A 17499-nucleotide genomic window follows, 5' to 3' on the forward strand; every position below is an offset into this window, starting at 1 on the left:
TTAATTTTTCGTTCCCACTGTTGTAGAGAAGTCTAGTGAAAGCTTTAGCGTTAGTGTTCATCAATGTGCACACTGAACATAAACTGAAACCTCACGTTTATACTGAGTGCACCAACTTCAGCCTGGATAATCGCCTCAGTTCGCCTATAAAGGTACCCAGGGTGTCTCTTCTCTGAGTCCATAAACAGCTGAAGCCACTGAATGTTCATTAGATTCCGTAGGACCACTAAATTGCTGCTGGACTCGCATTCGGGAGGACGACGGTTCAATCCCGCGTCCGGCCATCCTGATTTAGGTTTTCCGTGATTTCCCTAAATCACTCCAGACAAATGCCGGGATGGTTCCTCTGAAAGGGCACGGCCGACTTCCTTCCCTCATCCGATGAGACCGATGACCTCGCTGTCTGGTCTCCTTCCCCAAACAACTCAAACCTAAATTACGGGATTGTTGATTGCTACGCTTCACGCATTGCATTTTAAGGAGTTAAGACTTAGAGCAAGTGATTTAGGGGGTCAGTGGAGGTGGATGATAGTTTGTTAAACAAGAAGTAGGCGCGCAGCCCTGTGAATGCGGCTGTACTCTTTTTTTCTCAGAACATATTATTGTCAAGAGTCAGTATTTGGTGACAGTATACATCAACATGTCTTGCCCATGTTCTATTTTCGTATATAGTCTCGATCACGTTCTTTGGCCGTACGGCAACGTTGTCTAATAACATGTATTCCCTGCTGGTAAAAGCTCTTGTCTTGTAGGCGTAGCCATGTTTACACTGCATTACTGACACTCTCGTCATCTTCAATGTGTGTTCCCCGAAGAGGATCTTTAAGCGGCCGAAAGAGATGGAAGTCCGAGGGTGCCAGGTCTGGACTGTAGTGTGGATGAGGCAATGATTTCCAGCCCAGTTTAGAGATCTGTTCCCGGGTTCTCAGACGTGTGTGGGCGTTCATTATCGTGTTGGAGCAAGATTTCTGCTAGGTTCTTCACTAATCGAACACGTCTGAAATGGTTCGTCAGTGTATTCAGAGCCTTCACCTATGCCTCTGAACTGATGGTTGACCCTCTTGGCATCACATTCACGAAAACGACGCCATCACAATCCCATAAGACTGTCACCATTATTTTTCCGGGAAAGGGGGATGTCTTGAATCTCTTCTTTTGTGGTGAATGATTATGATGAGACTCGACTCTTTGAACTGCCTTTTTGTTTCCTTAGCAAAGTGATGCACCGAGATTTCGTCCTCTCCGCCGGTCTCAAAATGCCCCAACAATTCAGATGAAATGTGAAATGGCCTTTCTTTGAATTTTGTGGTCCACTGTGAACATTCGTGGAACCCATCGTGAGCACGTCTTTGATTACCCGAGAGTCTCGATCATTAGAGACGAACTTCCAATGCTGGTCAACAACTATAGAGAAAATTGTCGAGTTGTGATGCACCGGTCGGCATGAATAATGGCACCCACACGATTGAGCATGACTTCAGCAGTGGCTGTGACAGGACGTCGTGAGCGTGGCTGATCGTGGACCTCTGTTTCTGCATTTCCCGAGGCTGTAACTTTCTTTATCCATCGCCCAGTTGTACTCCTCTCAACTGCAGCATCGCCATACACTGTACACAAACGCTTATGGATGTTCACCACGGTATCTTTTCTGCACACAATAATTCAGTAACAGCACGCTGCTTGTAGCGTGATTCGTATGTAGACGCCATTTTGACGTTGTACTACGGCTCTGCCAGCTGCCAGAACGGTTCGAAACTTCACCAGCGCACAGAACAAACGTCAAATATGAAGCACCAATGAGGACATTTGTCTATGAATGTTACTGGCGTTTTAAAACATTGTGGGGCATTACTTATAGACGACCCTCGTAGCAGAACGTGGAACACTTGTTCACCAGCAGTGTTGAAATAAACATGTTTATGTTTACGCTAAACTGAATGAGTGGGTCGAAGTACTTGAAACAGAAATATTCCCAAAACATCACAGAAGTGCTTCCGACGAAACCTACACTCCGCACAAAGTGCGGGTTAAACGACGTCTAGGCCCATCGATGCACTCGCCGCACTGCGTCATCTGCAAAGGCGAAATGGTGATTCATCAGACCGCACTACACATCTCCAGCTAGCTACAGTCCACTCTCTGCGTTGCCTGTACCATTGCAAACGTGCTGTGCCACGTCGAGCAATTGCTATTTGCAAGATAACCGATCTCATTTGTCCACTGTACGCAACTCTCTTCGCATTTTCTTCTCGCACGGTGGTTGATACGGATTAGCAATGACTGACAGCATCAGTTGCTGTCGTGTTTGCAACCGTTTATCAGGGACAAGGTGGAACGGTGATCTCCGATCCCTACCAGTTCTGCTCTTTTAACGGGCACTGTTCTCACGTAACGTTACGTTGCTGCGAATGGTTAACGACCCGTGTAGAAACGATGGACAGTTCGTGTTGATACACCAGAAAATCGGGCTATTTTCTTCACGGTGTCGTCACGGGTACACCGAAACACGTTCACTGCTTTCCGCCACTCATCCGCGTCTCCACTTCAACCCGTATAACTGCAGTGACTCCAGACAACTGACTGTCACATACACATCACTTACATGTCAGTGGCTGAAAGTAACAAGACCAACTGCTACCAGTTCTACATCGTTTATATCGCTACAAAGCGAACAGAATGATCTTTCAAGGGGTGACGTATGCAGGGTGATCAGAAACAGTCTGAAAAACTTTTAAGGGTCTCGCAGCCTGGTTTGTCATGAGAAATAATTGTTAAGAAAAAGATCCGGTAAGTTGCGCTGTTTCTGAGTTAGTTATCACTGAAGTTAGCCATAATGCAATTAGTGTCAGTTGTTCCCATCCATAGGGCAGGTGATAGCGCACTAGACGGGTCAGTCCTTGGCTCAGGTACGATCCGTACTACCATCTCATGTCCAATTTCTGCATCGCTTCCTTGCTGGGTTTTAGGAAACCAAACAAGTAACACGTTTTCAGACACCACCTGTGGCGGGCCACTTTAATTTGCGTGCACAACGGCCTGATTGGCTAACTCCAACGCTAATTAACTCGGAAACGATGCAACGTATATACTTTTTATCTTAACAATTATTTCTCAGCGAAACTCACCTTACAACATCCTTACGTGCATTCTACACCGTTTCTGACCACTCTGCATTCTTCAGATAGCTAATATCGATGCTCTTATGTGTATTGTAACATGAATTTCAGTAATTTGCCATTAGAGGGTACAATGGATGGGTTCAAGCCGGCCGCAGCCCATTGAAAACTCGTGGAGCCAACTGAAGGTAATGAGTTCGTTCTATTATTCTCATTTTTCAGTTTTAATTTATTTCTTCATTTTTTATTCGTATAAAACTGTAATGGAAAGAAAAATAAACACTGATGGAAAAAACGCAACAACAACAAATAATAAATGTAGAGTAATGAAATTTAGGGAATACATTTGTCTAGGTAACATACACTACTGGCCATTAAAATTACTACACCACGAAGATGACGTGCTAAAGACGCGGAATTTAACCGACAGGAAGAAGATGCTGTGATATGCAAATGATTAGCTTTTCAGAGCATTCACACAACGTTGGCGCCGGTGGCGACACCTACAATGTACTGACTTGAGGAAAGTTTCCAACCGATTTTTCATACACAAATAGCAGTTGACCGGCGTTGCCTGGTGAAATGTTGTTGTGATACCTCGTGTAACGAGGAGAAATGTGTACCATCACGTTTCCGACTTTGATAAAGGGCGGATTGTAGCCTATCGCGATTGTGGTTTCTCGTATTGCGACATTGCTACTCGCGTTGATCGAGATCAAATGACTGTTAGCAGAATATGGAATCGGTGGGTTCAGGAGGGTAATACGGAACGCCGTGCTCGATCCCAACGGCCTCGTATCACTAGCAGTCGAGATGACAGGCATCTTATCCACATGGCTGTAACGGATCACGCAGCCACGTCACGATCCCTGAGTCAACAGAGGGGGAAGTTTGCAAGACAACAACCATCTGCACGAACAGTTCGACGACGTTTGCAGCAACATGGACTATCAGCTCGGAGACCATGGCTGCGGTTACCCTTGACGCTGCATCGCAAACAGGAGCGCCTGCGAACGGTGTACTCAACGAGGAACCTGGGTGCACGAATAGCAAAACGTCATTTTTTCGGATGAATCCAGGTTCTGTTTACACCATCATGATGGTCGCATCCGTGTTTGGCGACATCGCGGAGAACGCACATTGGAAGCGTGTATTCGTCATCGCCATACTGGCGTATCACCCAGCCTGATGGTATGGGATGCCATTGGTTACCCGTCTCGGTCATCTCTTGTTCGCATTGACGGCACTTTGAACAGTGGACGTTACATTTCAGATGTGTTACGACCCGTGGCTCTACCCTTCATTCGATCCCTGCGAAACCCTACATTTCAGCAGGATAATGCACGACCGCATGTTGCAGGTCCTGTACGGGCCTTTCTGGGTGCAGAAAATGTTCGACTGCTGCCCTGGCCAGCACATTCTCCAGATCTCTCAGCAATTGAAAACGTCTGGTCAATGGTGGCCGAGCAACTGGCTCGTCACAATACGCCAGTCACTACTCTTGATGAACTGTGGTATCTTGTTGAAGCTGCATGGGCAGCTGTACCTGTACACGCCATCCAAGCTCTGTTTGACTCAATGCCCAGGCGCATCAACGCCGTTATTACGGCCAGAAGTGGTTGTTCTGGGTACTGATTTCTCAGGATCTATGCACCCAAATTGCGTGAAAGTGTAATCACATGTCAGTTCTAGAATAATATATTTGTCGAATGAATACCGGTTTATCATCTGCATTTCTTCTTGGTGTAGCAATTTTAATGGCTAGTAGTGTGTTTAAGTGATTACCATTGCAACATCACAGGTTAATGTAAGCGCGGGAAAAGCCATTGTAAATGTGAAATAGTGGTACATTAATAACTGCTGTCCCGGCAGAATATTGAATGCAAGCACGCAAAAGTGTATGTATTGTGTTGTATAGTTGCCGGGTGTCAATTTGTGGGATGCAGTTCCATGGCTGCTGCACTTGGTCGGCCAATAAAGGCATGGTTAATGCTGTTTGTGCACGACCTGGAGTTATCTCATGATGTTCCACATGTTCTCGACTGGAGACGAATCTGGTGATCGATCAGATAAAGGCACCATGTCGACACTCTGCGTAGCATGTTACGTTACAACAGTGGTGTGTGGGCGATCGTCGTACTATTTGAAATCACCCCCTGGACTGCTCTTCGTTAATGGCAGCAGAACAGGTCGAATCAACAGAATGACATACAAATTTGCAGTCAGGCTGCGTGGGATAACCACGAGAGTGGTCCTGCTGTCGTATGAAATCGCAGCCCACACCTTAACTCCAGTTGTATGTCCATTGCGTGTAGCACGCAGACGGGTTTGTTGCAGGCCCCCAACTGGCCTACTTATAACCAACAGACGACCATCACTGGCACAGAGGCAGAACAGCTTTCATCACAAGACACATAGACCTCCACCCTGTCTTTCAATGATCTCTCGCTTAACAGCACTGTAGTCGGAAACAGCGATAGTCTGGGGTCGGTGGAATGCACGCTATAGGGCGTCTGAATCGGAGATGTACTTTAACTAAGAATTTCTAAGAGTTCGTTGTGTCACTGTGGTGCCAACTGCTGATCAGACTGCTGCTGCAGATGTACTATGAGCAACAGCCATATGCCGAACACGATTGTCTACATCTTTATCTACATCTACATCCATACTCCGCAAGCCACCTGACGGTGTGTGGCGAAGGGTACCTTGAGTACCTCTATCCGTTCTCCCTTCTATTCCAGTCTCGTGTTGTTCGTGGAAAGAAGGATTGTCGGTATGCCTCTGTGTGGGCTCTAATCTCTCTGATTTTATCCTCATGGTCTCTTCGCGAGATATACGTAGGAGGGAGCAATATACTGCTTGACTCCTCGGTGAAGGTATTTTCTCGAAACTTCAACAAAAGCCCGTACCGAGCTACTGAGCGTGTCTCCTGCAGAGTCTTCCACTGGAGTTTCTCTATCATCTCCGCAACGCTTTCGCGATTACTAAATGATCCTGTAACGAAGCGCGCTGCTCTCCGTTGGATCTTCTCTCTCTCTTCTATCAACTCTATCTGGTACGGATCCCACACAGATGAGCAGTATTCAAGCAGTGGGTGAACAAGTGTACTGTAACCTACTTCCTTTGTTTTCGGATTGCATTTCCTTAGGATTCTTCCAATGAATCTAAGTCTGGCATATGCTTTACCGACGATCAACTTTATATGATCATTCCATTTTCAATCACTCCTAATGTGTACTCCCAGATAATTTATGGAATTAACTGCATCCAGTTGCTAACCTGCTATATTGTAGCTAAATGATAAGGGATCTTTCTTTCTATGTATTTGCAGCACATTACACTTGTCTACATTGAGATTCAATTGCCATTCCCTGCACCATGCGTCAATTCGCTGCAGATCCTCCTGCATTTCAGTACAATTTTTCATCGTTACAACCTCTCGATATACCACAGCATCATCCGCAAAAGCCTCAGTGAACTTCCGATGTCATCCACAAGGTCATTTATGTATATTGTGAATAGCAACGGTGCTGCGATACTCCCCTGCGGCACACCTGAAATCACTCTTACTTCGGAAGACTTCTCTCCATTGAGAATGACATGCTGCGTTCTGTTATCTAGGAACTCTTCAATGCAATCACACAATTGGTCTGATAGTCCATATGCTCTTACTTTGTTCATTAAACGACTGTGGGGAAGTGTATCGAACGCCTTGCGGAAGTCAAGAAACACGGCATCTACCTGGGAACCTCGTGTCTATGGCCCACTGAGTCTCGTGGACGAACAGCGCGAGCTGGGTTTCACACGATCGTCTTTTTCGAAACCCATGCTGATTCCTTCTCGTTAATGCCACGTGGCCGTCTTGAGGCCGGTCGTTTGCGCCCATACTTTCTCGTGACCTCCGCTGGCAGCAGTCATGTACAGTGGCTAAATTCACGCCGAGCCTTTCTGCAATATTGCAGAAGACGCAGCCAGGTTCTCGTAGCACTCTTACACAACCTTGTTCAAACTCGGTGAGGTGTTGATAATGGCGTGTTGGTCGCCTTAAACACATTCTTTACTAACATCAACTCATCACGTTCAGCCTGAAAGGTAACAAACGCTCACGATCATTACAGCGTGTCTTTAATAAAGACTTATGCGACTGGCACGAAATTTGAATGGACATTACCTTTCAGATATAGAAACACGCCTGCCAACTTTCGTTTCTGTCACACAACTCCTTGGCGTTGTGATTTTTGTTCTGGCAGTGTAATTAGTAGTGTCATCCTAAAAATTTGAAATTATCAACTGCAAAAATTTATTACAGTATATCGTTTTATTAGTTATTGAATTCTAAGTCCCTGGCATTATCCTGTAGGTAAGTCACAGTAGTCATGTCAGGTACACAACACGCGAATAACACCGTGCCTTTGTCTGGCATACGTGGCCCCTGCTAAACGTCTGATACATCTCCGGCAACGCTGGTGCACAGCGAGCGACATAGGCAGCCATAATTACGTTGTCAGCCACACCTGACGCGCCGCACCCACCCGACTGTATCGGGCCAATCGTATTCCGGGCCCGCAGCGCATGCCTTCTCACACACTATGATTAATCTCCCTTTCCACCCATTGCTTTCGGTTTTTCTCGATCTACACCTGAGTGCATGTGACCTGTACATTTACAATGGTAAAACTGTTTACATAATGAAAAGTGATTGCTAATGTATAGTAACAAGTCTGTCAAAACTAGAAGTGTTTGTTGTTGGGCTTATCGTTTTTGTGTGTGTTTGCATATTAGACAAGAGGCCTAGTGCCCGGGAAACAGCTTCAAATTACTCTGTTCTTTGATTCCTTAGTCCATTTCACCAGTCTCAAAGTAATTCACCAGGTAATCAACATAATTTTTGTTCATTATTTCAGTTACAATGCGATCCAAATTAAACATATTAGTGTCAGGTAACTACTTTCCATTCATTTTCCTTCTCAGTCCTCACTTTACTGTCTTAGTGTTGGTTATGCTTTACTGTCAGGTATTATTTTTGTGCTTGTCATTTCGTCTTTGTTGAAATCCCCTGCTCTGAAACATGTACCCTGTCTTTGGAAAACGCACAGTATTCTTCTCTTCAACAATCGACGTCTACTTACGGTAAAATTTTATTATTTTGTAATTTAGGCTGTAAAATGTGAGTGACTGGCATGTGTAACAGTTTCTATAGCATCTCATATTGTTACCTCTGCAACAGATTAAACAATCATTTTCACAATCTCTGATCATTAATTTTTATCTTCCAAGTAATAATTATCATTTAGCATCACCCAAACCAACAGCAACCGCCTAGTCTCCTAAACTTTGAATATTATTCCCTGTTTTTTTCATTACAATTAAATCTCTCGATTTGTTTTTTCCATTAACTTCATGAGACAACGGAAGCATACATGCAGAGAAGCTAAACAGCGCTATATATTTAACGTTCTTGTTAGCAAAAATCAACATACAGAGAATTTTCACCGGTACATGAAAACCCCGGGGATTGTTTTACGCAACAATATTTTAAAAATATACTCTTCCATTTCTTTTCGTAATTCAGACAAAATTCTCTACGTTCAAGTTCAGGACTCGAAAATATTGACTAATCACCTCAAAAACATGAGTGTTACGTTTCACAAGTAGGAAAATAACTGTAATACTTTTCTGTTGAAATAGTCCCAGCTGCAAGGAAATATCATCTATTGTTTCAGATACGTATATCAGATGCTTGACGTACAGCGCACTTTGTTCCTCTATGGGAAATACGAAGATTCCGCAGATACACGATTTACAGGAGACACGATAAGTACGGCATATTCTGCGGTCTTAAAAGAACTTGAAGTCATTGCCTCTATTCAGAACAGTAAGAGATGTCGTGTTATTTTCATACCGCTGGAAACTGGGGACGCCAGCTGTGAGATATTTTTTGTTTTGGAGAATAAAGGTCATTATTTAACTGCTGTTCTTCCATTCACATGTATTTATCGTTCTAATTAATTTGCTATCGACTTCGAAGCAACATCGACTTCAATATTAATGCAGTTTCGCACTGTGGTCTGTGTGATACGCCGCCGCAACAATATCCTGTTGTTATACCGCAGCATCCTATAGTTTTGTAACTGTAAGACACCTTGCAGCCTAATTACCTACAACACTATGGTGCGATTACCATAAAATATACTGTCTGGCGAAAAAAATTAAGTACTCAGAGCACTTGGCCGTGAAAGGCAAAGGTCCCGAGTTCGAGTTTCGGTCGGGCACACAGTTTTAATCTGCCAGGAAGTTTCATATCAGCGCACACTCCGCTGCAGAGTGAAAATCTCATTCTGGAAACATCCCCCAGGCTGTGGCTAAGCCATGTCTCCGCAATATCCTTTCTTTGAGGAATGCTAGTTCTGCAAGGTTCGCAGGAGAGCTTCTGTAAAGTTTGGAAGGTAGGAGACGAGATACTGGCAGAAGTAAAGCTGTGAGGGCGGGGCGTGAGTCGTGCTTCGGTAGCTCAGATGGTAGAGCACTTGTCCGCGAAAGGCAAAGGTCCCGAGTTCGAGTCTCGGTCGGTGCACACACTTTTAATCTGCCAGGAAGTTTGACATCAGCGCACACTCCGCTGCAGAGTGAAAATCTCATTCTCGAGACATTATGATACTTGCAAATGAACTGAATTTCTTTAATGTCTTATACATTTGACCTGTTTCTAAAACAGATATTTATGTTAATTTTCAATAGCTTCGATTTCATAATGTATTTAACTAGTAACTGGTTTTTGATAACAATTCTGCTTAGTTTGGTTTCACTTACTAGTGTGTAGAAGAGTGATAATATAACAGATTGACTATTAAATATAGTATTGGCACGACTTTCCAACTGTAACGCTTTTAAAATCCAATAAGTTATTTGTTCCTAGGAACGCTTTTTTAGCACTTGGAAAACCTTGCTTTTCTGGAGTATTTTTCTTTTAATTTCTGAAGAATACTGCGGCACACCAAAAGTAAACACTGTCATTTAAAAATGGAATAAGAAAACTTGATAATCTTCTCGTATGGAATTGAAAAGTGTTCCAAGGTACAACACCATCCTCTACTTCATATTGAATGTACGTTATAAGGTCTTTTGTATCTGTATGTTCAGATGAACCTGACGCCCCCCTCCCCCCTCATTGTTATGGGAATACAGTATCCTTTTATGGCAGAAATAATAAATAAACGCATACGAATAACCGAATTTCTCTGCTGCCAGCTGTGTATCTCAGTAGGTTGCACGCTTCTCATATCGGTAAAGGATGTGTTATTTTGTACGGATGGCGAGCTGGCGGCTGCTTTTGCGCTGGCTGGCGACGTGAAACGCTGCACCGACTAAATGCGAACTGCGACGGCCGCCACCCCCAAGTGGCACGCGCGGGACATCAAAGGCCCCCCTCACGCTGTAAGAAATCTCAGCATTTTCCTACGGCACGAGTTACTTCACAGCCGTGTTTGACGCTCTCAGCATCCTTGTGTCGAACCGTTTTGCAGGTTCTTCTAAGCCAGAAAAACTCCTCAAGTACGCCCGTATTCTCCCAGTCAATCCGTAGCGCTTTGTGAATATCATTTTGTACCACCATTCTCTGCTTTCCTCTTTCATTAGAAAATGTAGCAACCCAAATATTGTTCGCACAGTGCAGGCCGGTATTTGCAGCTTGGGTGATTTGTGCTAGGCCTTGGTTTGAGGCATAATTCAGTGCCAAATGGCTCATCTCGTACTGGTGGAGGTATCATCACAAGCTATATAGACTCAGATAGCAGTTTCAAACTTAAACAAGCGCATTTGATACAAGTTCGTAGGCTTTCACGAATAGTGTACGTTTGAATAAAATCGTTTTGGGTATCAGACCGCATCATTATGGAACGCTAAAAACAACAGAAATATCGATGTTTCGGCTGTCTCTGCAGAGACTAACTTAAGGACGACTAATTTCTGGATCTAGTGATGACCTTCCCCTATACAGGGTGATTCACGAACATATGCAAATATTTTAATATGTTATTCTACAAGTAAAACTAAAGAAAAATGTTCTTATAAAGATAGGTCCGCAAATGTTTAGTTACGGAGTTACGTCTAATAAAAGATATTGCCTGAAATTTAGTTCAAATGGCTCTGAGCACTATGGGACTTAACATTTGAGGTCATCAGGCCCCTAGAACTTAGAACTACTTAAACCTAACTAACCTAAGGACATCACACACATCCATGCCCGAGACAGGATTCGAATCTGCGACCGTAGCGGTCGCGCGGTTCCAGACTGAAGCGCCTAGAACCCCTCGGCCCTGAAATTTAGTAACTTCGATAATATGAAGCCATTTCAAAACTGTATGAGGTTAAAGAAAGCACAATTTCAATTTATTATGTTGTTATTGATTTGGTGAATCTAATAAAACATGTCCCAGATGTGTATCAGCAGTAGTCTTCCAGAACATCCCGAGAAGCAAAGATTACTATAAAAGTAAATTTGTTTACTTTCCATATACATGCCGCCGCGAAAGACTCTGAGGACACTTCTCTAAATTTACAGAACAGAGTTTCGCGAGAACTAATTCGCCTCTCTTCCAAGCTTCCCCATTGAAGTTTACCAAATATCACTACAGCACTTTAATTAGGGCTTTATCTACTATTTACGATGCTAGCTCGGCGTAACTGAAATCATCAGACTTCCGTCGTCATGTTTACTAAATAACGATTCCGTAGGCTGGAACAATACTGAACAATTCGTCACACTAACGTCTTGCATGAGATTTCCTCTACAAATGCACTGCAATTTCCTATGGCCTTACGACTGAGTCTGGTTCTTCCATACATTTTCCCTAATAGTGATTTTACATGATTGTCCTATTTCATATCGCTTCATATCCTCTAAATATTTCTACAACGTAACGTACGACAGAAGTTCGCTAGTAATCATCGGGTTCCTTTTCTTTATTAGAGGTAATATCGTACATTGAAATAAGCTTACCATTCGCACACTAAACCATCTGACAGCGCCGCTGATCTTATTTGACAATTTTGTTTTGTGTACTGAGAAAATTAAAGCTCTTATTGCGCTCCCTTGGACCATGGTAGCTGTTCATTTCGTTTCTATTAAACGTTCGCTGCTCAGTGCAACAAACTGGGAGTACAGTATCGAATGCATTTCAGATATCTACGAAGGTGGAACTTACCTGTTGCGAGATATCTTGTTGGAATTAAGCAAGCTGTATTTGACACGAATCGTTTATCCTGAATCCGCACGAAATCTCTGAAGATCATCATGGTGAGTGCGTTTAGTGTGGTGTCTAGGAAGCCTGCATATTAGGTTCGATGGACAAATAATGAAATTGTCGTATTAATGAGTTTTATTAAATTAACAAAATTACAGTAGTTTGCTTTTCCAATTACACAGATTTGTCGCAAGCAAAGGGCGACGTGCAAGTAATCACTCTTCTTCAGGATAAACATTCCTAAGTCTGTGCTACATAGAGTGTACAAGCGAAGTGATCTAGCGTTGACGGTGCTATCGAAGTCTCTGATCTTGAAGCTGCTGTTGAACTGGGCCGTCATTCGCGGCGCTTGTGTGCTCTTTACATAGTGGCCGCTGCTGTCGCGTTGTCGTCCTGGAAGCAAATCAGGTCAGCGTGCGATTGGTTGACTTCTTTTCGCAGCCTTCTCTTCCCTGTCGTTTCCGACTAGCGTGCCGGAGCTTGACTTTACGCCGTAACACTTAGGATATGGTCTAATTTAACATTAGGCGGGCATCAGAAATTCCGTGCATGCAATTCACCGACTGCGCTCAGTTTAGAACCCTCTATCATTCATATAATTTGACCCTACACCTTTGAGGCACCCTGGGATAAATGACTGTAGTGACTCATTATCGATAGTAAACTGTCGGACAAAAAACAGTTGAAGCAACCAAAAAAGGAGAAGGACACGAAATGAAACTTTACGGGTTGGGACGATATTTCAAGTTATTCAAGTGATTACAAATAGAGTCAAAATCATGAAGAACTCACAGGCATGAGCCCGCTTATCAATACGACGCTGCACCGCGCCTGGCCTGAGTGCACGCGTTGATTCGGTTCGGAAGGGTGTTACAAAATCTCTGTAACGTCTCCCGAAGCAACGTGGCCCATCACTGTCAACTGGTCCATGATATACTGGCTACTGGGATGGAGTTAACGTCAGAGATGCTCCCACCACTGTTCAATTGGGATAGATCCGGCAATCTTGCCAACCACAGGAGTTTCTCAGTTCCAGTGAGACAGATCATAGGGAAACATGACATGAGTGGACCAGCATAGTCGTATTGAAAAATGGCATCACGAAACTGTCGCAGAAAGATAAGACGCATGAGGAAGCAGAATATCCTTGACGTATTCTTGTACCGTCAGAGTTCCCTTAATTACCACCAGCCGTGACCTGAAGTCAAACCCGATGGCTCTTCACGCCATGACACCAGAAGTAACACCCGAGAGCCCCTCCAAAACACTGGAGTAATTGAGTCTCTTCCCAGATAGGGAAGTACACAACTTCGATTCATCGCTGATCACAATGCTACACCAGTCATGAGAAGTCCATACTCCCCAGTCACGGCACCACTCCCAACTCAGCCGTTTATGGTGTGGCACCAAGCGAGGTGGGGCAGTGTTTAGCACACTGGACTCGCGTTAGGGAGGATGACGATTCAAACCTGCGTCCGGCCATCCAGATTTAGGTTTTCCGTGATTTCCCGAAATCGCTCCAGGCAAATTCCAGGATGGTTCCTTAGCAAGGTCGCGGCTGATATCTTTCTCCATCGTTGACACAAATCGAGTTTGTGCTTCGTCTCCAATGCCCTCGATTTCGACGGGACGTTAAGCCCAATCTTCCTCCCTTCCTTCGTTTTGGTGTATTGTGGTTGGTAGCCTACGCATGGTACAGTAATTCTCTAGTCTGTCTGCTGCTAGTCGTCGACCGATGGTGCGGAATGACACAGTTTCCAGGAGTCCATAAATTGTTCTCGGATGGCAGGGGTTGCAATGTGCTTGGGTCGCAGTTCGCAGATTGTGCCTTTTGGTGGTCAGACATGGTGGACCGGGAACTTGATGACCAGTCTGTCTGGCCACACCGCTGCAGTGTAACACCGGTCCGCCGTCAAATCCGAATTCCCCCTTACCCTGCTTACTTAGCGGTTTAAATTTCAACTCCCGTTCTTATTTTTCTACAAAATTCTAAAATTCGTCTACTGAGTTGCTAGGACTGTGCACTAGATCCCACTGCAAATTTTCCCGTAACCGCCTTTTCAACGTCCTAATTTCTGTAAGCACTCCAAATGGACGTTTCACATACATTAACCTCGCAAGTTTACGTTTACAAAAGTTCACGTTTACAAAATTCTTGCCGTATTTAAATGTTGGCCCATTCAGAAACTCAGTTTGGCGTCGCGTTTGCTTCGCTTCGTTAAAGAACTTGTTCAGAAAACTGCGTTCAGATATTTCGTTGGTAGTGAACGTATCACTGTGTATATTAGCCCACGATTGGGGCTCACCTTTCAAATTTCTTTTCACGAATTTTATCTTCACCTCGTCGGACATTCTCCTTATAAAACCATTTCTGCATGCTAGAAGAAAATTTACTCGGTGATATTTCCCGTCGTCTCCAAAACATTTGATCGTTCGCGAGTTCATCCACGGAACACTGATCACTGTAGAGATTTGATGTGCAGCTAAAGAATTCAAGTCGCTTTTTATTTCATTGATTTGCTTTTTAATTTCACCATTTTCAATTATAATGCCAGATTTTACTTGTCGGATAAGTTGCTAATAGCCTCTGTCGTCTCAACCATTACCGAGCGAGGTGGCGCAGTGGTTAGCACACTGGACTCACATTCGGGAGGACGACGGTTCAATCCCGTCTCCGGCCATCCTGATTTAGGTTTTCCGTGATTTCCCTAAATCGTTTCAGGCAAATGCCGGGATGGTTCCTTTGAAAGAGCACGGCCGATTTCCTTCCCAATCCTTCCGTAACCCGAGCTTGCGCTCCATCTCTAATGACCTCGTTGTCGACGGGACGTTAAACACTAACCACCACCACCGTCTCAACCATTACAGCATCTTGTCTACTCATACGATTCCTTACATTGCCTCCCAGATCTGCCTGCAATTTCTCCGCCTTATCACTGAAAATTTCCTCCGCTTGATCTACCTTAGAGTCAAGTATCCCAACTTAATCAGAAATTTTGCCCATTTCATCCAGAATGGTTTTTAATGTTCCATCTATCAATTTCTCGATTCCTCTAGCAATTTTACCTACTTCGTCTTTCACAACCGAAGCTATTTCGGATAGAACCGAATCAATTTTTGAATTTACATCACCCATATCGGTTTTAACAGAATCAATTTTGGATCCTAATCCTCTTACCTTTTGCATTAATTGCGACATCATGTCTCCCCCAAATTCATCTCCCTTGCCTGATTTTGGACTATTTACCCTACTAAATGCACCTCCGATCACGCTCTCCCGCTCCGACTTTGGGCTAAGCAGCTCGCTAGTATTTTCGGACGCACACAAACTGGCCGACTGCTTAACATTAGCGACGTCTATTATTGCCGATTACACTACAGAATCATACCTAATCTCGCTATCAGTGCATATACTTAGGTTTGTCGTGCTGGATTTTTCTTCCATGGAATTGCTGTCGATGTTGCAGTTGAAGCAGACGCTGAAGATCTCGATGAATCGCCGTTGAAGATGCCTCTGCTGGCAGAAACCACGTGCTTTCGATGTCGCCTCTTCTTCCACGTTACTTTTTTTTATCATTCCTAACCACTGCTAAAACTCGGTACACACAACTGTTGCAAAATTCGTAGCTCACAGCCCCCACGCAGACCGTCTCAACTGCCACAGACTTGGCACCTAGATCACAGAATGTCGCTAACTGTGAGAATTACAACTGTAATTCCACGACTATTAAAGAAATCTGATATTCAGTCCTGAAGCTATCTCACATTTAACTTTCGCGAGAGGTCCTGCCTATCGAAGTTTAGATAATACTTTTGGAAACACTTTTCAGAATTCAAATCCAATTCTAAGACTTTCCATAATTCATATACCGCAACTAACACTTTCGAAAATCCAAACCTGTTCCAACACTTTGCAAAATTCTTATCTCCCAACTAACACTTTCCAAATTACTATCCCAGACGAGTCCCCAATAGCGAGTTAACATCGCAAAGATGTTAGTGCTCACATGCAGTTCCTCTTCGTCGAAATGTCTCGGCTCAAACTCGGCTAGTGTTTGAACCGCACGTGTCGCATTACACGCCCTAAATTAGACACAAGTGACCCTTTGGGTAAATTGACTGGCTGAAGTCAAGTTTGCGAAATTGTATGAAACATACAACGTTAATATAACATATAACAACAGTAATAATAACATCGGGAGCTAAATAAAGGACCCTTAAATGATGTAGGCCACACAGTTGTTATTTGGTTGGAATAATGTCTATTCAGAAAGCAAACTCATAGAGAAAATGGCCCTATTTAGAATTAATATTACACTCGAGCCCATATCCATTTAACACAGTTCGATCATTCAAAATCTCATCGCGAATTACAAGGCCAGTTCACCACCTTGTTAGCTACGCGACAAGTTAGAGTTCACACCAGGCGAGTGGCTGCTCACCGTTCAGAGACTAAGTCCCGCGATACCACACAAGTCGTTTCACTTCCTAACTACCTAAAGGCCGACCGTCTGCTTTCGCGTCTCTACCAGCACTGTTGCTCTGCCCGTCCCCGGCCGCATTTCCCGCGCGCCAAACATTCTTGCACAACTGACTAGGGCAGTTCCCTTTTCTGAAGCCGTCCATCTGATTGCCTACAGCTTATTTTACATTTTAACATATTTAAATAATCAAAGCTTGTCCACTTTCACGTTCTAAATAAAGTAACAATAATATCCATTACATAATAAACGTTAAATTCTTTTACATAAAACCTATACAATTTCCTTCTTAACTCTGAATCTCACGGCCAGTAGCTTTGAATCAATGTGCTTTATGATAAATAAGTAAAGAACAAAACTAACAATTATGCGCTGAACTTTACAACAAATATTCTATTACCTAACGATTAAATAAGGTGTCATGCTGCCGTCGTTCAATGTGTTTTGTGTGGAGGAAATGATCATCTGATGCTTAACTGAAAAATCTGATAACATAAATTTACTCCATCTCTTAAACGAATAAAGTTACAGAGTTGATATTTACAACATTTGTCATTTTAATGATTCGCTTCCATACGAAATTTCGATCGTTAAGATCGACCAAAGCATTCAGATTTTAGCATTCAGGCCTCTGTTCCAAAACTTGTTAATTTCGCTTTA

At 43.6% G+C, this 17499-nt stretch overlaps 1 protein-coding gene and 1 non-coding gene across 2 annotated transcripts in view; both read left to right on the forward strand.

Moving 5' to 3' along the window:
- The window catches only part of LOC126471563 (neuronal cell adhesion molecule-like), a 761819-nt gene that overhangs the window by 307379 nt on the left and 436941 nt on the right, over window positions 1-17499 (forward strand). The gene's annotated exons all lie outside the window — the stretch shown is intronic.
- Window positions 9617-9690, forward strand: Trnas-cga (transfer RNA serine (anticodon CGA)). Its single transcript has one exon. It is a non-coding gene; the product is annotated as a tRNA-Ser (tRNA).

This window comes from Schistocerca serialis, chromosome 3 (genome assembly GCF_023864345.2).
Source record: "Schistocerca serialis cubense isolate TAMUIC-IGC-003099 chromosome 3, iqSchSeri2.2, whole genome shotgun sequence".
In the NCBI taxonomy this organism is placed as follows: domain Eukaryota; kingdom Metazoa; phylum Arthropoda; class Insecta; order Orthoptera; family Acrididae; genus Schistocerca; species Schistocerca serialis.